General features: G+C 42.4%; 1 long non-coding RNA gene across 2 annotated transcripts in view; it reads right to left on the bottom strand.

The window, feature by feature from the left end:
- The window catches only part of LOC309659431, a 65872-nt gene that overhangs the window by 4614 nt on the left and 33930 nt on the right, over positions 1-27328 (bottom strand). For both annotated transcript variants that reach the window (XR_014262805.1, XR_014262806.1), the window contains exon 2: positions 3943-27323. This is a non-coding gene — a long non-coding RNA (uncharacterized lncRNA). The remainder of the gene's footprint in view (positions 1-3942; positions 27324-27328) is intronic.

The raw sequence follows: 27328 nt of genomic DNA, 5'->3' as shown, positions 1-27328 counted from the left end.
GTTCACTTCCCAACCTGTGTGGTAAGTGGCAGAGGTGTGAGTTGATCCCAGGTAATGTGGATCCACTCTAGAGCCACTGCTCTATACACTACCTCTCAAGAGAGGAAAATGGGCCACATTCAAGTGAAAAGAATATATAATATTACATAAATTAATTAAAAGTACAAACCAATACTAGGAGGAAATATTTTTAATGCATATAACCATTAAAGGGTTACACACACACACACACACACACACACACACACACACAGAGCACACTTAAAACTCAATATGATGGGACTTCCATGATGGTGCAGTGGTTGAAAATCCTCCTGCCAATGCAGGGGACATGGGTTCGAGCCCTGGTCCCGGAAGATCCCACATGCCACAGAGCAACTAAGCCCGTGAGCCACAACTACAAAGCCTGCGCTCTAGAGCCCATGAGCCCCAACTACTGAAGCCTGCGTGCTCTAGAGCCAGTGCTCTGCAACAAAAGAAGCCACCATAATGAGAAGCCTGTGCACTGTAGTGAAGAGAAGCCCCGACTCGCCGCAACAAGCAAAAGCCCGCGCGCAGCAACGAAGACCCAATGCAACCAAAAAATAAAAATAAATAAATCTAAAAAAAGAAAAAAAAAAAGAAACAGTTCAACAAATTGCAGAATAATTACATTTTGGAATACAAAGTAAGGTAGGTCTAGATATACCTACACAGATAAAGTTCAAAAACCTAATGTGAGTGAACGAAAGATGTTGAAAAATGTATAGCATACGATATCATTTGAGTAAAGTCTAAAAATCTCACAAAATAATGATATATAGTGTTTTGGGTATATAACATTGCCATAAGGTATGGATCAACTTCAGGATAATGATTACCTTTGTCGGGTGGGAGGTGGAGAAAGGGAGAGAGTGGAGGATGAGAAGAGAAGTTTAGCTATATCATTTCTTTTTCAATCTCAAGGAGACACGGATAAATATTCAGATATGTTAAATATTAAGCTGGGTACCCGAGAGTTTTGTTATTTTCTATATATTTGAAATTGCCTATAAGTACATGTTTTTAAAGAAATAAAAATGCTACCCCACAGTCATTAAGTCATTATTTTTAGTATACAATTGTATTCTTTTTTTCTGAGGACTAAAATACATAAAGTTTCTCCTTTCTGCATATTATTTTTTCCTTAGGTATCCTTTTCTACTTATTATAAAATCTTAGAGTTGGAAGAAAATTTAGAGGGTGTTTGTTCAAATCTACCTGTGGATTCAAATTATTGTTCCAAGTAAAAACACTTGGTAGAATTTTCTTTTACGCTTAATAATCTGGAAAATATGGTTTTGGTTAACTGGATATTTTGTTTTAACCGAGTCAAGGTCCATGGATAATGACTTTAAAAAGTAAAGCATAATAAATTACACTTAACTTTAATACTATACTAAGCACATAATTTTATCTGTAATGATACAGAGGGCTGTGAAGAGTCTCAGGATCATCATTATAACCATGAATTACCATTATTTTGGTAACATGTAGAAGTGCCAATCAAAAGAGATCTGGTTGGCAAAATGTCAGATAATATGGAATAAAAGGAATACATGGAGAGAAGGGAATTACCATTTATTGACATGTTGTGGGAGATGCTTTAGATACATAATTTCATTTAAATCCTGCAGCAACCCCATAAGGTAGATATTGTTGTTCCCACTTTTCAAATAAAGACATTGAGGTTCAGAGAGATTGGAGGTAATTTGCCCTAAATCCTGTTAAGAAAAATTATCCCAAACATGAAAATAAGGCAAAAGGAACCCTATGTGGAGCTTTATCTAATTGGAGACCACAGATTAATTCTCTAACAGAATGTACCTTTGTTTGACTTACTATTTAGTATTGATTAGTACTAAATTCTGTGAAATTATAGGTTAATTTGTAGATTTTTATTTTATTTATTTATTCATTTATTTATTTATTTGGCTGCACCTGGTCTTAGTTGCGGCATTAGGGCTCTTTTAGTTGCAGCATGCAGGATCTAGTTCCCTGACCAGGGATGGAACCCGGGCTCCCTGGATTGGGAGCCTGGAGTCTTAACCACTGGACTACCAGGGAAGTCCCAGCTTGTAGATTTTTGTCTGATAAAAATACAAATGATTTTTGTCCAGTAGAAAATATAATTCCAGAGAGATCTTTCTTTCTTTCTTTCTTCCTTCCTTCCTTCCTTCCTTCCTTCCTTCCTTCCTTCCTTCCTTCCTTCCTTCCTTCCTTCCTTTCTTTCTTTCTTTCTTTCTTTCTTTCTTTCTTTCTCTCTCTCTCTCTCCCTCCCTCCCTCCCTTCCTTCCTCCCTTCCTTCCTTCCTTTCTTTCTCTCTCTCTATCTATAGATATATATTCAGTCTCTCCTATTCTTGAACCAGTATTATAATCCTAATGCTTCCCTCATTCATAGATTAAATGAATTTTGACATGTGTTCTTTGTATGTTTGCATGAGAGTCAAGTTTTTTTTTTTTTTTTTAAATTTATTTATTTATTTGTATTTATTTTTGGCTGCACTGGGTCTTTGTCACCGCACACGGGCTTTCTCTAGTTGCGGTGAGCAGGGGCTACTCTTCGTTGCAGTGCACGGGCTTATTGCTGTGGCTTCTCTTGTTACGGAGCACGGGCTCTAGGCACACGGGCTTCAGTAGTTGTGGCGCACGGGCTTAGTTGCTCCGCAGCATGTGGGATCTTCCCGGACCAGGGCTCGAACCCGTGTCCCCTGCATTGGCAGGAGGATTCTTAACCACTGCGCCACCATGGAAGCCCGAGAGTCAAGTTTTTAACTTATTAAAAAACATACTTTGAGAGTCCCACAGCTAAAGCCAGGGTTTTAGATCTGGAGCATGCGTTCTTGCTCTCACATGCTCTTTTTGGGTGTATGTAGTGTACTTCATTACTGAAAACTTGTGCTTAATTAAGGAACTAGTCTCAGTTTTCTTTTATCTGAGAAGTGGAAACAACATGGAGGGACCCCGTCTCTGGATGTGCGTCTCCTACTATTATACATAGAGGCCTCGTCACTTGGGACCCATAGAGTTGCTACTTCCTCCTGCGCAATAAATAGAGGGATAGGATGGCTTATCCACAATTTTGTACTATGTACTTTGTACATATGTATGTTATATGTATACATACATATGTATGTATATGTATATTTGTACTATGTATTTTGAACTTCATAGTCTGGGTGGTATAGAATGTGTATAGTAATGAGTAGAGTCCATGGTCTATTTGTAATTTCTATCCCCATCTCTACTCAACCAACTTCTAGCTCTATACTGAATCCCTATAACACAAGGCATTTTACAAAGATAGTTCTACTCTATAAACTCCAAGAACATACATTCACAAACATGTAACATGAAACCCACTCATTCAGTGTAATAAGAGAAGGTGGGACAGAATTAGTGAAAATACGGAATTATGGACTATTTCTGAAAAACTGAAGTAGCATTATTTTCAAGTATATATATGCTCTTATGTCAGTTATGAAACTGTACCCTGTAACTGTCCTTGGGGACTTAATTAATGGGGAGATAACAGTGGTATGTGATCAGCTTATCAACAGAAGGAAGAAATGGGCATTTCTTAAGTGATTGCAAAGTTTGTTCTCTTAAGCAGGTAAAACAACTCTTAGTTTCTTTATAACCCTTTCCAGATTATCAGTCAACATAGAATAATCTTTCTTGATAAGAAAAAGCAATAGAATTCTTTCAAATCTAAAGCAGGGATATGTGAGCTAAGGAAGTTTCCATGCTTCTATGGATACATTTTTTTCCCCTAGAGGTTAATTCACTAAACAAGCTAATTGGGCTTAGTCCACATCCCTGGTAACACCATCTTGAAGCAAAATGTTGGAAAAGGTCTCCTGGCAAATGGCAATTAGTGGCCACTGCCCTTTTGCCTGGAAAAAGGGAGCTGCTGTCGTACCTGGCGGAGCCCAGCGGACAGCGGGCAGGCGGTCTGGCAGGGATGCCTGCTGATGCTGATTACCTTAGTCCGGCGCTTCCTTTCTGGGGAAGCAGGAGGAGAGAAATTGATGCCAAGTTCTTGCACAAGGTCAGATGTTTCTGGAGGAAGGGAGCCAGGGTTAAATTAGCAGTCAATGAGGTAGGAAGCTGGGTGGAGAAACGCAGGCTGGGAGAGGGGGGAGAAGTCTGGAAATTCAAATAGAAACAGCAGTAAAAAGTAATTACTAACACATTTTCCAGCTTGGAAAGCCAGCCACATCCCACACCAGGGCCAGACTCAGAGCTCTTCTGTTCCAAGGAGGCTGGAACAGGCTCGAGGGACAGGAAGGGACTGTGCAAGCCAGGTGCCTGTCGCTGGCTTTGGAGCTGTGCTCCCCGAAAAGGGAAATTCTTCTTGAAAGAGAAAGCAAAGGACATTTCTGCTTAAATTCTCCATTCAGAATAACTTTCTCCATACATTCAATGTATCCATCCTTTTAGGACCTTTTAGGATTATTTAGCAAAAAATGATCAAACATCAAAACAAAGTATACGGAAACCTTTTAGGCAAATGTAAGCCTTTGTGAACCTAGAGTATCTCCCTTCTCTGCTGTTCAGCATCGCTGGAGGAAAGAACCTGTGGGAGGGACAGATCTCAGGAGAGGAGGAAGAGGGGAAATGGAAAGGAGAAACAATGGTCTCTGGTGTCAGGGAGAAATTCATGATTGGATTGACTGTTTTGACAGTTGATTTTTATTATTTTTTTCCCTCCAACTTCAGAACCATGACAGACGATTGCTGAACATCAAATTGATGAGTGAATACTCCATCAGATCTGGTTGCCTTAACAACTAAAATAGCCAAAATGTTAAGGCAGTCAAATAAGATTGATTATTTTTGATACAATCTGTGTGTGGTTGACGCAGAAAGTCTCGGCTTAATCACACATATAAACACCGAGGCTATGTCAACAGATGCAAAAGCAGCCAGAGGACAAGCGAGAAATCCGTCAATCACCTGGATGCCTCATGTCTACCATGCACTGAACAGTGCAGAGGAACACCAGAAAGTCTCTGGATTGCTTCTGGCTGCTGGATGTCACAGGAGGTAGCCAACCTTAAAAGCTGGGAATTTTGATCCTTTCATTTTCTAGCAAAAAGGCAGAGTCTGGCTTGTAATGGAGAAGCAGATTTCCTCCAAATTGTTGTCTAGAGGTGCTGAATCATGCATGAATGTCAGCAGATGACGCCAACCATGGCATCATTTCACGGGGGCTTTATCTGGTGTGAACTAAGCGCATTCTACTTTATGCATTTTCTTTTATCATCCACAGATAATTGTTATGCTGTGTCATAGACCAAAAAGGAAATTAAATCTCTCTCATTATTGGATTTGGTATTTGCAGGCTTTCCTGAAGACAAGGAAAAGGAAATTCATTTTAGATTTTAGAAAATTCTTAAATTAGAAAATTGCAATCACCATATCAGGAGCCTATCTGAACTCAACTCACCATGTGCAGAGGGATGTATGCCTTAGCATAATGGTTCAGGCACAAAGGTTCCTGAAGCTTTACTCTTGTTTATTTGTTTGGTTAGGTTTTTCTTTTCATTCTGAGTCCTAAAAAAATTATTAGTTAATAGCTCGATGACAATGCAGTCTGTGTTGAGAAAAAAGGAATTGATTAAGAAATGAGAGACTGTGAGAGACTGAAAATGAGTGAAAAAGAAAAACCTACGAAACATTTACTGTGTAATTTTCCAATACAGATTTGAGTAGGTACCACATGCAGTTCACGTGCAGTTAGAAACAGATGCATTTTCAAGCCTTTATTATTGAACAAAGTATACTTTCTGAGTTTCCCCCTTTTTAAAGAGAATCCAAGAAAATATAATGCTAAAATCTATATATTGATTAGCACGGCATTCATTTGAACATCTAATTTCTTGAAATTTGAGAGTCAGGCTCAACTCTTGGAGGTCCTGATGTAGCTAGCATGTAGCTGGATGTCAAGGAAAAACAGTAGCAGTAATCGTTCATGGAAACAAAATATTGATCTGCATATATCAATTTGATAGATTAATTAGCAAGGATGTTAACTTGACACATTGATACTTAAAAAGTGAATCTGTGGATCCATTTGAATGTATGTTTAAAACATAATATCACATCTTCTTAGATAACTTTATATTTTACGGTACCTTTTACTTTTCATATTTTAATTGATCCACACCACAACTCTTTGCAGGTTGACATCTACATTGGACTCTGCTGATGAATGTACAGCCATGCCAATCATGGTTGCCTTTTCCTTCCAGCTTGAATTGCCAAGAGCTGAGCTTTCTTTATACAAGTTGTTGGTAAGTAAACAAGAAAATGATGTTACCCAAACACAGACAATCCACTTTGACACCAGCAAATTATTCCTTTCCTGGGAATTTGAACTAGGAAATTCCTAAAGAATAAGACAGTGGTGAGAGCTGATGTAGAGAGAAGCCTTGATGTAGAGAGAAGCTGGAGAGGCCATGATGCTAACTTGGGTTCTAAGAGAGCAGAAACGGTGGGTCAGCGGAAGTGAGAAGGAAAGAAAGGACACAGAGACAGCAGAAGGTGAGAAAGGAATAGAAGGGAGAAACTGAAAGGTAGAGAATAGCCAAATGCAAAAGCACCAAGGTGGGACTCCAAGACCTCCTGCCGCTAAGGTCACAAGGATTCACCTCCAGCTCCGGGGCAGCTGCTGTTCCTGCTCCTGGTTTGGTTTCTCCCGGCAACTCTTAGTAGCATGAGTGAGTCTTTGTTCCTTGCATCCAAAGGAGTTTGACTACAAAGCATTTTTATCTTCCATGTTGCTACTGAGCAGCAAAAAGAGAAAGCAAAAGTCCTTTCCTGAGAGGATGGATCGTATTATATTTCATAGGCACGCAAGTAGAAAGTGGTGGAGTCAACACATGTGCACAGACTTTTCTAAAATTGGTGCTGATGTCAGTTCATCACACTATGGCATTTTAAAAACATGCCCCCAAATCCTTTGACACTCCTTCCATTAAGAGGTGGTGTCTATGTCCCCTGCCCTTGAATATGAGTGGGAACTTTTGACAGCTCCAACCAAAGAAGAGTAGCAGAAGTAATGCTGCATGATTTTTGAGACTGGTTTAGAAAAGATTATGCAACTTCTATTAGGTTTTTTGAGAATGCTTTTGGACCCCAGGCACCATGCTGTGAGGAAGCCCAACCTGGTCCATATGGAGAAACTCTATGGAAAGATCCTGAGGCAAGGCGGGGAGGCAGTGGGGGGGAAATGTATTGCCAGCTCTCAGCTGTTCCAGCTTTCTTCTTTCTCACTGGTCTCCACTCCTTCCCCCACCCCCCATTATTCTAACTTCAACCACTGTTTGACTGCAATACCTGAGAGACCCAAGTCAGAGCCACCCAGCTGAGAACTTTCTAGATTCCTGCCCCACAAAACAATGAATAAAATAATTATTGTTTTTATGAATAAATAATTTATAAATAATTAAGTTTTGAACATAGTAATAAACATTTGGTTAGAGCATTATTACCAAATGTGTAAGAGGCTACACCCAAAATCTGAGAGGCCTACCAGCCATTGTACTTCCTCTGTAGGGGTAGAAGAGGCTATTTATGACCCTTTGTTCTTTACCTTGAGGGGGATGTACCTGGAAGATTTCATTACTATGGTAGGTCCCTAACTCTTCTTTAGAGGTATCTTCTGCCTTCTGGAGTTCATGTGTCTTATCTTACCAAGGCCTCCAAAATACTTGGCACTTCTTGCTTATCTGATCTGATTAACATGATGTCATCAGTAAAGTGAAGAAATGTATGGTTTTTTGGAATGCCCAGTCAGGTCACTATATTATGAGAGGGAGAGAGTTAACATGGCCCTGGGGCAAGATCATAAGTCTGTACCGTTGTCTATCCCATATGCAGATCAATGATTGCATACAGTGTATTAGATACCAGGCTAATCTGCTCTAGCAAAGAAACCGTTTTTGGTACAACAGCTACAACTGGGGCTACTACGTGATTGAGTTTGTGGTAGTCCACTGTCATATCACAGGGTCCATCTGGCTTCTGTAGGTGCCAGACTGGTGAATTAAATGTGGATGGGGCACTAATTGCCAACTCTGCATCCTTTAGGTCCTCAGACCTGACACTAATCTATTCCCAAAGGATGCAATGTTGGTTTTGATTTAATATCTTGTCCATGGTGGGAGGGACAGTATCAGAGGCTTCCACTTGGCCTCTCCCATTATGAGAATTCTTAACTCATCAGTCAAGGAACCAATATAGAGGTTCTGTCAACCTCATATTCTAATTATACACTCAGAGACTGGAGAAATAGCTACTGGTTAGGTCCATACACTTAGCTGACCTACTATGAGCCAGGAACCAATGTCAACACACAGTTCTTGAATGTTTGAGTATTGCACTTTCCTCAGTACATGGTTCCCTAAGTAGATGGTTGTAGATCCCTCTGGAGAAGGACTGGGAGAATCATTATGATAGCATTTGATCTTGCAGTGTCCTTCACTCATGAAACCCAGCCTTGCTTTCAGTCAGAGGTCTTTGGGTTGAAAACTGAATCAGGTCCAGAAACTTAGTAAGGGATTGTGACATTTTATTGTAGCAGTAGCCCTTAGCCTTTGTTTCTTTTTGTTACACAGATTGAGAAATAACCTTGTTGCCCGCTCAGTCTTGACCCTGGAGATGCTGTGTTCCATTAACTATCTCCACAGCACTCCGTGAGTCATGCCACTCCCCGCTCCCCAGCCTTGCCACTCTTTACAATAATTGAGCTCACTTTGCTTTTGATGGCTAAGCGCTACCACCTGGCCTCTATTTTTTCAGAAGTCTACGAGCACTGTGCTATTTGAGAGCCAATTTTGCAATAGCATCCTCCAAAATCAGTCCTATTCTACAGAGGTTAACCACCACCGAGATTCTTAACAATGCCGGTGTCCCCTGCACATCCCCTGCTCTTTGGTAGATGGAATGTCCTCTGAACTCTCTCACAGAACATAATAAGCTAACAGGTTTTCTGACATTGCGTAATGTAGCCAGTGCAATATGCCCACTTTCCTAGCCCTTCAATTCCTTCCTCCTTCATTTGCCCCAACAATGTTGGCATGTTTCCCAAGGTTCTTGCCATGATCTTAAATCCTGCATCAAGGGTTAGTGTCCCAAGATCTATAAACTATCCTTTATCCAACTTTATATTCCATCCCCTTTAATCCAGCACCTCCAAGAATCCAGTCCATTTGTATTCTGCTGGCTCTTGACAGTAAAATTTGGTTACATCTTTCAGCTCCTTAGGTGTATAATCCCTTTTCTTGCTTTGCAACTCCTGCACTCCCCCAGCTGGGTTATGTTGTGACTTGACCCTAAGTTATTCTTCTGGTGATTACAAAGGGAGGTGTGGTAGATTATGGGGGTGGGTGCACATAGTTTTGCAAGGTAGAAGCTTCTGTCTCATCTTCAAGTAAGGAGGAAGAACTAGCCTTTAACAAGAAGGAATGGGCCTTTTTTCTTGGCCCAGAGAGTCTAGCAGAATATGAAGATTTAGGTTCCTCATCATAACTCTTAGGGTCCCACTCCTTCCCAAACAGGGCCACAATCTTAGTGTAGGTGAACTGTCAAGGTGAAATATCAACCTTCATGGAGCTCTGCTACTTTTATACTTAAATCCTGGCCTTGATCCTCAGATTTTTCTGCCTGCCTGCTGCAGGAGATGAGAGTCCCTTTAAATACTGCCAAGGAGGCCCCCTTCTGGCTTTCATACTTTGCTTATATTGATGGTTAGTTGCCTTCATTGACATTCTTTAATGCATGGATGGCTCTTAGCAACAGTCATTCAGTTTCACAGTCCTTACAATTAGCATTTACCACAAAACTCTCCAATGCTGTTTGCTAGAACAATTTCCTTCCACCGGTATTCCATCCTAGTTTGCCACTGGTAAAAGTTTTAATAATCGTACTGCAAGTACATGCCAAGGACTATTAATGCTTCATCTCCCACCAGCGATGGAATCATCATTGCCAGCTGGCTGAAGTCTGTTTTTTTGGGCCCCTTCTGGTACTATATGACAGGTCAGTTTCTCTAGGAAACAGACTCTGAAATTCTTAGAACTGGGTGCAGGAGGTTTATTGAGAGAGTGTTCTTAGGAAGTGATGGGAGAAAAAGGTTGGACCTAGGGAGAAATTGAACTGTCGTGGAATTACAAAAAAAGCCTCAATCAATCTTAAGAAGAGTTCTGGACCATCATTTTGTCCTCCAGAGTTGTCATGCCCTGAGGCAGGGGTGTTGGACCTTCATAAACCACACCCATTCTCCCCAAGTCAAACATCCTGCCACAGGGTAGGGAGGGTGACGTTGGTGGGTGCAGCTGTCTTTGGATGTTGCCTATTCTTGGAGCGGAGCTCAGCTGAGAGTTCCCAGAATCTGGGGGAATGAGAGTGTTGGTCCTGAAAGAAGGATCTGGTTGGTATACCACAACATCCATTATATCCCACACAATGATGTTAAAAACAAGACAACAGGCCCAGGATGGAGTCACTTATGCTAAGCTCCATGTCACCAAACCAAGACTTAATTTAATTACACCTTCAGCTCTCCCGGAAATGGAATCTTAAACCAGTCAGTCAGGAATTGCCTGATCAGCACTAGTTAGGTCATCTGACTGGTAGACCCTTGCCATCCCCTAAAGGAAAGTAACCTCACAATAACCAACCTGCTTTTTTGCCTAGTGTAACTTCCTTGTATCTTCTCCCTTCTGCCTATAAAAGTCTTTCATTTTGTACAGCTCCATGGAGTTCTTTTCTATCTGCTAGATTGGGTGCTGCTTCATTCATGACTTGTTGAATAAAGCCAATAAAATCTTTAAAATTTACTTAGTTGAATTTTGTTTCTTAACAATGATAATGATTTTCCATCTATGTATTAGGACCTACCAAATATTCCTGATAGATTGACTGCGTACCCAACTCTAGACATAGCGAAGCAACAACATGCGTGGAATTAGAGTCAGACACTGAGCGATAAATGCCGTTCCAGTAAGAATTCCCGGTCCTGACTTCCCAGCTTTCCTTAGGTAATTCTCTGCATTTGGCCTTACAATCCCTTAGCACAGAGAAGTGGTCTTGGAAAGGACATTCTCTTCCAGGTTTTCCACAGGTTCTCACATCAGATTAGATGTGTTGCACAAGTCCAAATAGTCTGTGAAGTAAAGGAAAGGGTACCTGTGAGATTGTAATTTATTAATATAATAAGAAATATGCATTTGGTTTCCATCCACTGTTCCTGGCACAGAGCCCCTAGAACCCTTGGAATTTCCTAAGTAATGAAAGCAACAAAGTGTCTTTTGTTACATTAATGAGGTGACTTTTGGAAAGTCCCTAGGTAACCGAAGGATGGTAGTGATTAGAGGGTTGGAAATTTCAGTCCCAACCCCCAGGCCAGGGAAGGGAGAGGGCTGGAGATTGAGTTCAGTCACCAACAACCAATGATTTAATCAACCATGTGTATGTAATAAAACCTCCATGAAAACCCAGAAAGACGGGATTTGGGGAGCTACCAGGTTGGTGAACACGTGGAGATTCGGGGAGACTGGCACCCTTGGAGACGGCATGGAAGCCTCTTGCCTCTTCCCCATACCTTGCCCTATGCATATCTTCCACTGGACTGTTTCTGAGTTATACCCTTTTATAATAAACCAGCAATTTTGTAAGTAAAATATTTCTCTGGGTTCTGTGAGCTGCCTCTAGCAAATTAGTTGAACCCGAGGAGGGGGATTATTGGAACCTCTGATCAATAGCACGGGCGACAACCTGGACTTTTGAGCGGCCTCTGAAGTGGGAGGAGGGGAAGTCTTGTAGGACAACCCTTAACCTGTGGGATCTGATGCTATCTGCAGGTAGATCGTGTCAGAACTCAGTTGTTTGGTGGTGTGGACAAAAACATATCAGAGTACCAAAGCAACAAGGTTTGGACTTTTAACATCATTTGGGCCATAGTCAAAAGGTAGCAGCAAGGGAAAATCTACTGCTCTTGGAACCAGAAAATACAAGGAAATTTAGACTCTAGTTCCAGCTTTGCCACTCATTAGCTAAATTATTTTGGGAAAAATCACTTAACCTCTCTGCATTTCAATTTTTTCAACTGTAAAATGAGTATAATATGACCAAATTGTGTTATGCTCATTTTACAGGTGGTTTTAAGAACCAGAGGGGCAATGTTTGTAAATATAAAGTGCTGTTATTGTTTTGGTTAAAGGGGAATTTCTTTAAGGATTGTAACAAGGGTTCTAAATTAACTTTATTTTTCTACTTCACTAGCTTTACATCACTAATGGGCACATTTTTTCCAAATTATACTTACTATTTTACCTGAAAATTGTTGTTTTTGCCTCTCTATAGGATTCTAAAGATAAACCCAAAAGAAACCTTGCCAGGTGTGAGCCAATGGACATCACTCTAGGATGCTTTGGTTTGGAAACCTCCCCTTGATGGTATAGGAAGGACCAATTTCAAACAAACCACTTAATAAATTGTTAATAAAATGAAAAAGCCCCTTTCCGCAATAGCAACCAGAAGCAAAACCACGAGCACTGTTCACCGAGTCTCCCAGGACAGCAATGTTTGGAAAGAGAGAGAGAAAAGGAAGACGGGGGGAATGATAATAATACTTTATGTTCATATAGATTTTTCCCTCCACAGGTTTCCAAGCATTTGGCAAACTTTAATTGGCTAATCCTCACATATCCATTTAAGGTTAAGTAGGCAGCAGGTATTATCCGTGACTTTCAAGTGGAGGAATAAATGTACAAAGAGATTAAGTGCCTCCGGATTCCCAATCCACAGCCCAAACTCCAAGATTTCACTGTGCAGAATCGTTTGAGTCTTTTGTTGATCTCTCTGAAGCACAATCCTGGACAATTCATTTTCCCAAAGACAAAAAATATGGTATCTTTGTTCCTCTATAGCATTTGCTTTGGGTCAAAGGCAAAGATACATATTTTCAGGCATGACAAACTTTTTTACAGTTAAGCAAACTCAGTGTGGGCAGAAAAGAAGTCTTTGGTGTGTGTGTGTATTTAATTTCCAAAAAGACATTGATGTTCTTTTCTGGGGCTGAACACTCTTTGAGTCCAACAGTGAGGCAGAGCTTGCGAACAAAACCCTTCCTATTCACTTCAAACTGTAGTATCTTTGCTAAACGTTCTTCGGAAAATTCCCAGCTTTGTTTAACAGATTACCAAGGCTTCTCTTCAAACTACCCAGCTGACCCCCGTTCATCTAGTATCTTCGAGGTTGCCAGGAGAAACAGACTATCCTCACCAGATTAAAGCCTGCTGTGGGATATGACAATTTTGCATAAAAAAAATACTCTGATGAGAAGTGGAAAAAGCCTTTAGGTATATAAGCAGGCAGAAAATCTGTGAGTCAGGACTAACAGAATTATTTCACCTTAACGGGACTCACAAAACATTGACCATTTAGGGCCCAGGCATTATGTGGAGAAAATGAAATTTTCATCCAGATTCCATTCAGCTCTGAGACGCATTCAGGGCCTCATGCCAGGGGTTACATCAGAGTCCTGATGAGGCCCTTCGGTTCAAGGCCCACGGCACCTATGACGCTAGTATGCACCCTCGAGGAATAAAAACCTGAGTTTCTTTCAGTGGAAGTGCAGAGGAAGAAAGAAGGTGGGGATTTCTTGGGGAGGGAGCAGAGGAGAAAAGGCACATTGTTAACAAACAATTTGTATCACAGCAAACTGATAATAATTCCCAAGTCTTGTATTGAAGTCAAACCATGTCCAGTTTCTGGTGTGAGTATGAATGTGTTCTGTTAAAAGATAAACTGAGGCATATTAAACATTTTAAGAGCTTATTTGAGCATTTATCCATTCCAGTGGATATGGGGCAGTGCCAAACCTGACGAGGTCAAGGGAAAGACTTATATAAGGAAAGTGAGGAAGCAAAGAAAGGAAATGGTTTGATTTAAAGCCTACTTGGCTCTTTGTGGCCAGTTGTACTTAGCATTTTGATTTGGTAACCCTGAGACGTTTCCAGGCTTAGAGACGGGTTTGCTTACGTGCGTGGAGGCGTCAGAGCCCCTCAGTCTACTGGCCTCCTTGTCAACAGCAGGGAGTTAAGAGCTCCCTGGCCTTGGCCCCAGAAGTCCTGAGTTGGGGTCAAGCTCTGCTATTCACTATGTCTGTGACCTTGGGCAAGGTTTTGGATATTTATGGACTTCAGTTTCCTCATGTCAAACAAGGTAACTAGGGGATTGTTAGGTTTATCTCTAATGTCTCTGAATGCCTAGTAGCCAAACAAACGACCACCCCTCCCCATCTCTGTCACTTCTTCCCTCGTGATCAGCTCTGGGCCTGAGATAAGACCAGGATTCTTTCTAGTCGGGTTGCATTTTAGGGCCTCCTCTTCTTTCCCGAGTTGCTGCCCACAGCTGTCAAGGTCTGTGTCTGCGGAAAGCAGAGGAAGCACCCTTGCGGGAGGGGAGGACCATGCTGGCTGGTGGCTCGCTCTCTCCAGCAGGCCCTGCACGTGCAAATCTCATTCGCTCTTCAACCCTGAGAGGAAAATATCATTCAGATCACTTTACAGGTTGGGAAACCGACTGGCAGAAGAGATAAAAGGACTTGTTGAGATCACGCAGTCGTAAATATAGAGTGAGGCCTGTCTATGCAATTTGTGGGGCCGAGTGCAAAACGAAAACACGGGGCCCCTCGTTCAAAAATTATTAAGGATGTCAAGACGGTGACGGCAGAGCATTGACCCAAGTGTGGGCCCCGTCTAAGCTCAGGCCCTCTGACTGCACAGGCCGTAAGCCGGGTAGAGCCGGAGGACAGACTTCTCTCTGTGGACTGTCGCATTGTCTCCATTTGCCCCTCCAGACCTGCTCCAGACACTTCTCCACGTGCTCCGTGCCCAGGAGGCTGACCTCTAGGCTGTGCCCGCTGCCTCCTGGTTGGTGTGGCCAATGGGGGGCACGGACAGGAGGCTGGAGGCCTGGGCAGTGGGAGCTCCCTCCCCGCCAGGCAGCAGCTTGGCTGTTGCTGTGTTCTCCCCTCTCTCTCCAGCCCGGTGACCCATCTCTTGGTCACAGCTCCTGTAGATTTAGCTAAGAGTTCCCTCCCTGCCCCTTCAGGCCTAGGTTTCCCCTGTGGCCCATCCCCGTGTTCTCCTCCATCCCTCGCCACTGTCCATATCTTCGGAAACAGCCCTCTTTTAAAAAAGGGTGTCATCGGTTTCCCATGGGTTATCTGTTGGTTGACTTGCCCAACTCTCCCTTTTTCTTTTGGGAGCTGCAACCTGCTTTTTCTTGGAAGAACAGTCCTGCCGCCCAGGTACCCAGGGGTCATGTGAAGCAAGCCTGGTCAATCAGAATCCCCCGACCTCTCTTGCCACAGTGACTGCCTCAGGAATGCGCATGTCTCTCGGAGCCATTTCTGCTGGAATTGGTGGAGGGGGTGAGGAACTCTTTCCCTTCAGGATTCAGAACATTTTTTGTGTGTGTGAAGGGCCAGATAGTAAATATTTTAGGCTTTGCAGCCCATGTAGGGTCCTGTCTCATAGCCTTCTTTTTTGTTGTCTTACAACTCTTTAAAAATTTAAAACCATTCCTAGCTTGCCATGTGTGGAGTTGGGGGTGTGCAAAAATAGGCCACCAGGCCAATGATTTGCTGACCCCTTAGGGTCATACAAGGGAAAAACAAGTCAAAGAGCCCCTTGCAGCCATCATCTCTAGTGGCAAAGAGGAAACCCGTCTGAGTGTATGTACACACACACACACACACACACACACCAAGGAGAAATTCCTGGGAGCATTGCATCATCTCCCATTAGAGTTCCCAACACCCCGGTTCTCAACTCTCTCTTTTACCTGTGAGCCACCCAGCACTCTTCCCAGTTACTAAGCTAACCTGAGCTGGTGTGAGTTGGGCTTCTATTACCTGCAAACGACCAACCCCCGGCTGACATATCTTCAGAACCCACAGCCAGCCCCTTCCTTGATTCCACTGGTCTCAGACCAATTCCCATGCAGCCCACGAATTGCACAGCTCTTGGCCAAGAGTATGGGATGAAGGCCACTCCTGCTGAAAGTTTCACACAGTGGACATAAACATCTATTTAGGATAGAAAATTGGAAGAACAGGAAATTTTAACCAAACATGAGTGAGATCTCTGTTTGCACACACCTTCAGAGTCACAGCTCACGGTCCAGGCAACATTGCTGATTCTAAACAGGGTCTCCATGGTGTCACAGATGGTTGGCAGAGGCCTCGCACCGGGAATTTGGGTTTCAGGAACGGCAGCTGCCTCTGCCTCTAATTCAGTGGGTCCTGACGGAGAGTTGCTGCAAGGATGCATTGTGGGTCACATTCAGAAATTGCCGTTGCAAATGGCTTAGTGTCCTGCATGTGCAGATGTAAGAAAGGGGCACTTAATAGGCAGAATCTGTGACATTCACTGAAGGGGAGGCCAGGTGGCCACACAGACCAGCTCCATCTGTGCAGCGACTGACCTCCAGAAGCCAGGTGGGAAGGGGACAGATTCCCAGGGTGTATCCGGTAGGGACTCTTTTTTTTTTCCTTAAAAGAAACGTTTTGGCAGAGAAGTGTATAAAAAGCTACCATACAGCCTCATCCATGACTCAGCTGGAGAGGTGGACTGTTTTGAAATAATTCTCCACCCTTTTCAGAAAGAAGAAAGCAAAATGGTTATGAAATGGGAGTTAAATATGGCGATGGTCAATCTCAATGTCAAATATCCTGTCCCACTGACCCCATTAAGTCAGTTCATATTTGATTTGACCACGTGTCCAGATGTGGGTTGTAGGAAGACTGTTCACCACCAGGAGAACACTCGGAGAGACTGTCCTCCTGAATAAAGCAGAGTGGGTGTGTCGGCCCTTTCAGGGAGGCAGGAAGTTTGACCACTAGACCTCAGGGCTTCTCAGACTGTTCACGTGGGAACCTCCTGGGATCTTGAGAAAACACAGATTCTGATTCCATCGTTCTAGAGTGGGGCCTGAGAGTCTGCATTTCTAATAAGCTCCCAGGAGATGAAGATGAACCAATCTACGGATGCAGTGAGAGTAGCCAGGGACAAGAGGACAACAGTGCCTTAGTGCTGGTGACCTCTGGCCTCTAATACTTGCTCATAATAATAGCTAACAATGCACTGAGTGCTAACGACGAGACAGAAGTCACAACACTAGTAAGGAACGTTGCTAGAAACTGTCTGTAAACCCCATGCTCTTTCCACTGCTCCAGCCTGGCGCACTGCATGGTAGAGGCGAATGGGGGACCTCCAGCCCTCACAGCCCAACACGAGGTCCCGACCCCTAGCAGCCCAGGGGCAGGACCTGGTTTACTTGCCAAGCAGAACCTTCTGGATGGAGGCTTGGCCTCGTTCAGTGCAAAGCAGTCCAGGACTTAAAAGAAATACATCTGGCATTTCCAGACCCTGGGATGAACAGGCTTTAGTCTTTCTGTTCAGCCGATCTACCTGATTGGGCAGAAATGGACTACCTGGATGAATGAAAGTAGGAGAACATCTATCTGATTGAAAAACTGTTGATGCTCTACAAAATACAGTAGCAAGATGAACTGCTCCTCTAGGGCAGATGTGGGATGTTTCCCCATAGCTCACAGCACTCCCTGATGTCTCCTGAAATCCCCAGAAGATAGATCCTCAGGACGTGGTGCTGACTCCTGCCTTTGCTTCCCCAACTGACAGTTAGTAAAACATGGGCCTGCGATGAACAAATCCTCCAGAGAGGACATATATATTTCAAGCATTTTTTGTCCCTGAAAAGAAGCCTGGAGTCCAGAAACTTTTGTGACATAGGTTTATCATCTCAGTCTTTGTGCTGATTGGACCTGGGTGACTGTGGACCTGCATGATTGGGAAGAAACACAGTCAGCTTTTCAGACATGTCTACTCCTGGAAAGCTTCACGAAAGAGTTTTTTGTCTTTGGCTTCCTTTCTGAACCGTTTTTGTTGTAGAGCTCCAGGCAGAAGCAGCTCTGAGCGAAACTGGGCACAAGGGAAATTTCTCTCTGACATTTTCCCAACTTTTCCATCTGGATCCTCTCTTCCTGCCCTCCACTCCCTCCAGCCTCCTCCACTTCCAATACTGAATTCCAACCACAGGCACAGGGTGAGTACAATATTTGCAGAGGAGGGAGGAAGTGGGAACAACCACTTGGATATTGTAGTGATCCGTATTTATTTTCTACATTGATGAAAAATTAGTCATTTTTAAAGTCACAAAACAAATAGAATCATGACTTATGTTTTATAATTTACGTAACTGATTTTATGTACTTCTAATTTTTTATCAGATTTCTGACAGTTATAAATCATTTCCCCTTCTAGAAAGATGAAGGCACACATTTCCCCCTTCTGCCCAGCTGCAGCCATCTGGTAACATAGCATTCCACATTGTTCTTCTTGTACGGTGTTGAAATAAGTTTCTTGACCCAAGATGGAGCTGCTTCTGCCCAGGGAGCCATGTCAGCAAATCAAAACTTAGACAACGTTTGTGTCCCTGGAAATGTTCCACTTGATCAGAAAGGTGGTTCTCCAAACACGAAGCCAACTCTGGGGTCTCTACTTACTTCCTTGTTCCTTCTCTAGCCTACAAAAGCTTCCTGCGTTCCACCCCATTTTGACATTCTCCAAAAGGAGACTGTTCACTTCATGAAGTGTCAAATAAAGTGTGTTTGTATCACCTAAGTTGTCTTCTTTGGTCATTTTTAACAGTAGTAATCAGTTACTTGTAACTATTAACTGGTGAAAACTCAGGTTGTGTACAACAAGGACCTACTGTATAGCACAGGGAACTCTGCTCAATGTTATGTGGCAGCCTGGATGGGAAGGGAGTCGGGGAGAATGGATACATGTATACGCATGGCTGAGTTGCTTTGCTGTGCACCTGAAACTATCACACATTGTTAATCGGCTATACTCCAATATAAAATTAAAAGTTAAAAAAAAAAAGTTATTGCAAAAAAAAAGAAAGAAAGAAAGAAAACTCAGGTGGTATGGATCCCAAAGACTATAAGGCCTGTGGGGATGGAAGACTATCTGTTAAGAGGCCTTGAGAAAGAGTCAAGTTAGAGACAAGATGGCCCCAGGACACTTGCATGGGGCAATGTAGGAGATCACGGAGGAAGTCTGGAGACTAAAAGCCTTGATATCTTGAAGAGTAGTTGAGACTGCCTTCTCTTAAGGGAGAGAGATTTATCTGTGATGAATGTAATTACTCAACAGCAAACTTTTATTGCAATAGCAAACAACTGGAAATAATTATTAATAGTGGGAGGAGCTTGTAAAAAAATTTATGGAACTAGTAAATAAAACATGGAACTGCCATACAATGAAGCCATTAAAACAATGAGTTAGAACTACATGTGCTATTAGACAAAGGTCTCTAAGCATATTGTAAATGGGGAAAAATAAGAAATGTATAATTTACTCCTATTTGTTTTTGAAAAATAAATATATCACTAGATATACACATAAAATTTCTGGAGTAATACATAAAATATTAATAAATGTGCTTATGGTAAGAGAAACTGGTGTCTTCAATATATACTCTTTTATAATATTTTTGCTATTATTAATATTAGTTAACATTTATTGAGTACTTGCCCTATGCCAGGCCGTGTTCTAAGTGCTAGGTATGTATCATCTCATTTAATCATCCAAATACCTGTAGGACAGATTTTATTATCTTTAGTTTACCTTTGTATAAACTGAGGCACAGAGATGTCAAGTAACTTGCTCAAAGTCACACAGCTAGTGGGTGGCAGAGCTGGAACTTGAGATCAGCCTCTTTATCACTTGCATTTCATCACTATACAATAGTGCCGCTATTATTACCTTCACTCTCCAGATGTGGAACTAGAGAGCCAGGGAAGTTTGGATTCAAACTCAAGTAACCTTATCCATTATGCTACAGGGTCTTCTTTCTTATATTTTTGAATTTTTACCAAGCAGATGTATCAATTTTCAGATTTAAAAAATCTTGATAAAAAGTGGAAGATATTCTATAGCTTTACAAATTCTTTGAGGAACTACAGTAAATTAGTTCTAGTCTAGGAATACAGAAACTGACCTCCCTGTCTTACCCTTCAGGGCTCACAGGGGAATGGGAGATACCTACAAATGAAGAGACAGTATAAACACAGTAGTAGAGAGAGAAATGCGAGATGCTATGGAGCCCAGAGAGCTCCAGAATTACAGAATCCCAGAATTATAACATCTGAGCTGAGTTCTAGAAGGATAAGTAGGAAGGAGCTGGCAAATTAAAAAGCTGGTGCATGGGACTGGTGGGATGGGCAAGGAGAGGCAAAGACAGAGGTAGAAGATAACAGGCACCTCCAAGAATTGCAAAGTTCAAGATGGTTCCAGCACAAAGTTAAAAAGTTTGAGTAGCTAGAAATCAGACTGGAGAAGTAGTCAGGAGCCAACCAGTGTATTTCAACTCAAGAGCTGTTGGTCTTTGGGCAAGGCAGTTCTTTGGACAGAACTGCATCTCCCATTCAGGATATTTGGTATCCCTGGTCCTTGCCCACTAAGTGTTAGTAACAAACCGGACACGGAGAAACCCCCAAATAACCCTAAATGAAATGATACTGCTAGATCCCATCTTTCTTTGAGAACCATGAGATACAAAGTCTTATGGGCCATAAGGGGTGAAGACTTTATCATAAAGGCAACAGGAGACGTGAAGAATAACAACAGATTTGCACTTCAGAACTATTTCTCTGAAGGATTCCATGTGATTTGGAGGTGTGAGAAAATTGGAGGCTGGGGAAACAATTGGGAGGTTGTTACTGGAATACAAGTAAGAAATTCTGAAGGCTTAGAAGAGGGCAGTGGGGAAGTAGGAAATAGACTGACCACCGCTAAGGAGACATTATTAATACGTGTGTCTATCGAGTGGAGGTGAAGATTAAGGAAAGAGCAGCCAAGAAGTCTCCTGGGTAGACCTTGGTGACTTTGGGTAGACATTGGAGCCATGTGCCATAAGGAATACAGAATGAGTAGGTCTGAGAAAAGGAAGGAAGGGTGATTTTAACTGGGACATATCAGCAAATTTGTGGTGCATTTGTGACATCCAAATGGGGATGTCCAGTGGGTCAGGAGAGAAGCGGGAGCTGGAGATACACGCTTGAGTCCTCTGTGTATGTGCTTTGCTGAAATCATGGAAATCGAATGAGTGTAGCTGACTTGGGGAATTGATGTGCCCGACATTGTCTTTTGAGGCAGGAAGAACCATTAGGTGAATCATATGAAATTGCCAATACTTAACTGTTTTTTGACTGTCAAGAAAAGTATTTTATATGATTCAAACGAAGAGTAGCCCCATCTTTATACCTCATGAGATTATTTTTACCCTCTGCAATATTGTAGTACATATAAGAAATACGTATTTGGTCATTTAGATGACCAAAATGTATTTCTCATATGTATTTGGTCTTTGTCCATGGTTCCTGGCTCACGGATCCCCAAACCCTTTTGGTCTCTTGTCCTCAGTTCCTGAAATTGCTTCACAGCCATAAAGGTGAAATAGGTTTCTTGTTATTCATAATAAACTCCTTTCCACTACAACTGGGTTTATATTAATGAGGTGACTTTAGGAAAGCACCTAAGGATGGGAACTTGTTGCTAGGGGAACCAACCATGAATAGAAGAACTTTCAGTTCATCTCCTGATTTCCAGGGAGGGGAGAGGGGCTGAAGACTGAGTTCAATCACCAGTGGCCAATGATTCAATCAGGTATGCCTAGGTAATGAAGCCTCCATAAAAACCCAAAAGGAGAGGGTTTGGAGAGCTTCCAGGTTGGGGAACCAGAGTGCTTCCACGGGTTCCAACTCCATGAGGACAGAAGCTCCTCTGTTCTGGACCTCGTCCTATGTATCTCTTCATCTGGCTGTTGATTCATATCTTTTAGTATTCTTTGTAATAAACCGGTAATCTAGTGAGTAAATGGGTTTCCTGAGCTCTGTGAGCTGCTCCAGCAAATTAATGAAACCCAAGTAGGGGGCTATGGGGACCTCAGATTTATAACCAGTGGGTCAGAAGCAGAGGTAACAACCTGGGCTCGCAACTGGTGTTTTGTGGATCTGATGCTATCTCACAGTGGCTCATGTTAGAATTGTGTTGACTTGTAGGACACCCGGCTGGTGTCCTGAGTATTGCTTGGTGGTGGTGGGGGCAATCCCCTGACCACACACATTGGAAATTGGGTTCAGAACCCAAAATGCCCTCATCGCCTACAATAGCGATTTAGATAATCAATCTCTTGTGCAGATAGAGGAAATAATAGAAGAGCTGGGTGAGCTGCTGGGCAGAGACTGGAAAACTCGGGCTGCAGCCTGACAATCTGAGGGCCTTGCCAGGGTCAGGCAGGAGAAGGCCAGCCACACTGAGGCAGGAGTGTGCTGATGACCTGCTCGACTGCACTGCCAAGAAGGGGTTTATTCTCGGGGAAGAGTTCCTACACACCCTCAGGAGAAACAAGCCCTCTGTCTTCCTTTTAGTGAAGCCCAGGGAGACAGTCGTTAGCAAAAGAACCATCTGCAGGAAAGTCAAAAGTGTTTAGGTCTGAAGAGGGTGGGTGGAGATTTTCAGGCTGGGCTTCCTCTGATTGGGGATGGTCCAGCCTCTCTCTAGGCCAAGGAGAAGAATTCAGCAAGCCAGCTCACCTTGGAGCAAATAAGAGTATCCTTGTACTCCAAGTGTAGGTCTCCCCTGATCCACGAGTCCCATTCTTCCAGCATCCCTTGAGAAAGAAAGAGTTTATCTCATATCTTCCGTTGAGTCGTGCACCGGGCAGATGTTCTTTCACATTACACGTTATTGGCATTCTTCTGACCACCGTTCATGTTATTGATGGTCACAGGCTGGAACACCTGCACTCCAGTGTTCCTTAATAGAATGTTGTGTCCCACATGTGATCAATACAGAGGAAGAAACATGGAAGTCAGTCACACTTTCCCTTATTTCTATTCTCCAAAATGCTACTATATAAGGTGGTATAATTATATAAAATGTTCTTGAAAGGCTGTGTATAACTAAAGGGACTTTTACTGAGGGAGGTGGTTTTTTATTTTACCTCCATGTTTTTGTTGAGAGACAATTCTCCATGAACATCGCACATTTCTGAACTATCTGGGTTCTCTAAGCAAAGACATTTACAGCCAAATTAAGACTTTTTGATCCAGCAATTCCATTCCTGGGTATTTATCTGAAGAAAATGAAACCACTAATTTGAAAAGATGTATGTTCTCCCATTGTAAGCAGCTCTTTTCAGGAGGCCCTTTGTCGTATTACATTAACAATAGTTATATATATATATATATACACACACATAATGTTTTTTTATTATGGTAAAAGTCACATAATATGAAACATACTATTTTAACCATATTTAACTGTACAGTTCAGTGGCACTAAGTACATTCACATTGTTGTGCCACTCTCACCATCATCCATCTCCCGAATTTTTCACCTTCCTAAACTGAAACTCTGTCCCCATTAAACACTAACTCCCCATTCCTCCTTCCCCTACGCCCCCGGCCCCTGGCATCTATCAATGTACTTTTTGACTCAATGAATTTGACTATTCTAGATACCTTGTATAAATGGAATCAAACAGTATTTAACAAAGCTATATTTTAACTTAACTTTTACACCAGGTGCCCTCATGCTTCACTAACCTCTGGACCAAGCACACCCTTCAGATCTTTTGATCACACAATGCCTTGCTTAACGTGTTGATTCTTTCCTTAAATTAAAGAAGTAGAAATGATGAATAAGTAATTAACGATGACTAGATCTTCTCCCCAGATTCCCCTCCAGTAATCCTGTGAGCAAACTGCATGAACAAGACAGCATCTAAAGAAAGATCACAAGTATTCAGCAAGTCTGCACGCAGTGAAAGATGACGAAGATTGTGGCCCCCTCCCTGAATGATTAATAGTGACTAGCTTCCCCTTTCTCCCTTTAAAAACTTTCATGGTTGAGCAGAATCTTCGGAGTTGGTTCTGGGACACAAGCCCACTTCTCCCAAGGTTGCCAGCCTCCTGAATAAAGCAACCTTTCCTTTTCTAACCAACATTTGTCTTTGTATTGGCTTTCAAGCAGCAAGCAGCCGAACCTGAATTTGGTAATACCATGTTCATTGCCACGTTATTTTCAATAGCCAGGGTGTGGAAGCAGCCTAAGTGTCCATCAATGGACAAATGGATAATGAAGGTGTGGTATATATATAGAATGGTATACGATTCAACCACAAAAAAGAATGAAATCTTGTCATTTACAACAACATGGATGAACCTTGAGAACATCATGCTGAGTGAAATAAGTCAGACAGAGAATGACTAATACCATATGATCTTACTTATATGTAGAATTTAAAACAACAACAACAATAACAACAACAAAATCCTAAGCTCATAGTTACAGAGAATGGATTGGTGGCTGCCAGAGGCGTGAGGTGGAGGGGCTGGGAGAAATGGGTGTAGGGGGTCAAAAGTTACAAACTTCTAGTTATAAAACAAATAAGTCCCGGGGATGTGGTGACTATGGATAATAATACTGTGTTGCATATTTGAAATTTGCTTGAGAGAGAAAATCTTAAAAGTCGTCATCACAAGGAAAAAGAGTTCTTTGTAACTATGCATAGTGACAGGTATTAACTAGACTTATTGTGGTGAACATTTTGCCATATATACAAATATCAAACTATTATATTGTATACCTGAAACTAATATAATGTTATATGTCAATTATACCTCAATTAAAAAAAAACACTTAAAATAATAATAAAGAGAATATTTGTATAAGGAGACCTTCTGGGATACTGAAACTTAGCAACATCTCCTTCCCTAGAGATACTTCAAGGTGGGAAAGATAAAGACCTCCTCTTCCTGTACCCAAAGAAGAGTAGCTTAAATTCCAGATTACAGTTGGGTTTTTTCTCTTTCCTGAGGAGATGATATGCAGGCCACCAGTAGCCCTCTGATGCAAAATCAGAGTTTCCTAACTGTGGGAATCCTCTCTAATAATGCTCCCCACTGTATGAGTAGCCCTCATTTAGCCCTCACTGAATAGCCCTGAGGGCAATATTGTCCAAACATCACGCTGCTTTTGCTGAGAGCAATAAATGGTCTTTGTCTCTGACACAGAAGTCTCATTTTTTTTCTGTGTATATGTATATATGTACAAATAGTCACATATATGTATATAGATCTTTTAGATTGATATATATTTAAATAAAAATATATATCATGGTGCACATAAATAAAAGTGTGGCAGGCTAACTTGTTAGCTTGCAGGTAAAATAAAAGTCTCAGACCCTTCATAAATTCTCACTTAGTTTTATATGTAGATTTCTCTAAGGAAATCCTTTCCCATTTAGAAGGATTATCCTGGCCTGGGATCCATTCCATCTTTCCCTCAGAAAATAGTGGGAATGGGGACGTTTAGGATCGTTCAGGATGAATTTGGCATCCATGTCCAAGGTTATTAGTGCTGCTCCTACAGGTACGGATTGTCTCCTCACTACTCAAGGTCATCCCATAGGTCACCACTGGATCAAATACCTTACACCTTCACAGGTAATAAGGCCTTAGGAAAATGATTAGTATCGACAACAGAAAGTCCCGGAACTTACTGAGGAGGAGACCTTGTTTCCTGATGGCACCACTAATCCTGCACAGCTCACACCCCCCTAGGAGTCTGAACACTTACCCTCTACCTCGAGCACCTTTGGAAATTCTTTTTTCCTCTTCCAGCTTCCAGATCAGGCCTCAGGGCCTGCAGATGTCAAAGGAAGGACAGTTCTTTAGGCTCTACCACTTAATAGCCACCTCTTAGCTACACGAAGACCTGGCAGCTTTGTGTGTGTGCCGACACAGAAAAGCTTCAGCGGCTTTAAAATGAGTGTGTGCTTACCCAGAAATACTTTCTAATTACTACCTGGCTTCCCCTCCCCACCTAGAACATTCTAACAGCCCCCAGCAACTCTCAGCGCTCACGGAGGCCCAAGCAAGGGAGGATAATTAAGCTCTATAAACTTTACAGAAAAATCGACATCTGTTTATGTCTTCCCTGTCCTGACACTACTTCATGGAAGTTCCCCCAATTTTCAATATTTAAAAGGAAACAAACCAAAAGTAGGTAATGCTTTGCAGTAGGACTTCATGTTTCTGATCAAGGATCCACTTTCCACTCACCCGTGTTATTCCGGCCTCCCCACCACATAGTTGCTCATCTCCATCCGGCGCAGCCAGTCTGGACCACGTATTGAGATGGTGGCCAGTATGGCAGATTCCAGACTTGCCTTTATGGAGACAGCCAAACTGTTCTAACAATCACCTCCATACTCTCCTCCAGGATGAAACTCACGGGATCCTGCCAGGTGTCTGCCCTGTCATTCACTAGTAGGAAAGATTTTGTGCTAATCCTCCTTCTCCCGTCCAGGAAGGAAAAAAAAGAGCTCATCCAAGCCGTGTTGTGCAGTACCGCCTGCCGATTTGTCCACAGCCAAGTGATGATGGATTTGGAGCTGGGGCGATGAATGGGAATTGTGTTTATTTTATGAGCTGCAGAAAGTTGGCTGGGGAACCCAGCGGGAGGCTTAGCTGGAAAAAAATGATTTGATCTTATGCTGTGTGTCTCCTCTTTAGAAAAATACATGGCATTATCCTTTCCTGAGGTTGGGAAAGAAAACAAGGAAGGCATGTTCTCCAAATACTGGGTTCAAGGTCTGAGTAGCTTAGGGTGTTAGGCTTTTCTCTGTTTTCAGGGATGCAACACTCAAGCCAAAGGCTGCCTGCTCAGACTAGGCAGTGGCAAAAGGGAGAATGGGCCACACGGGGCCTGGAGGGGCCCTGACAGAGGGTCCCTGGGCCAGTGCTCAGTGGCCTGGAGAGGATTCCACACTTTGGGTAATTTTTAGATGGCAGGAAGGAGCAGCTGTCCTCGAAAGCTGAGGCTTTTCCTCACGGCAATATTCTGGCATGCGTTCTCACGGAAGTCACCACAGTTATCTTAATGAGAATTTCGCTAAACAATTTAACACAGAACAGCTTTGGAGGATGTTATGAAGAAAAACACCACGTTGGAGTCTTTACTTTTAGTGTTGATTGATTGGCAGGAGACAGTTTCTGGGTTGCTTTCTTGCTAAAGCAGTTTTCCTAAGTTTCAGTTTGTACAAAGTCCAGGCTGACTTAGGTTTGGGAAGAGGGCTTTGGTGTGGGCACTTGAAGAAACATCTCACTGGCAATTCCTGGCTGAAAAGCTATT

The sequence above is a fragment of the Balaenoptera physalus genome (assembly GCF_965194825.1).
Source record: "Balaenoptera physalus genome assembly, chromosome: 4".
Lineage (NCBI taxonomy): Eukaryota > Metazoa > Chordata > Mammalia > Artiodactyla > Balaenopteridae > Balaenoptera > Balaenoptera physalus.
Note: the sequence above shows the minus strand (reverse complement) of the source record. Positions and strands in the feature narration are given on the sequence as shown.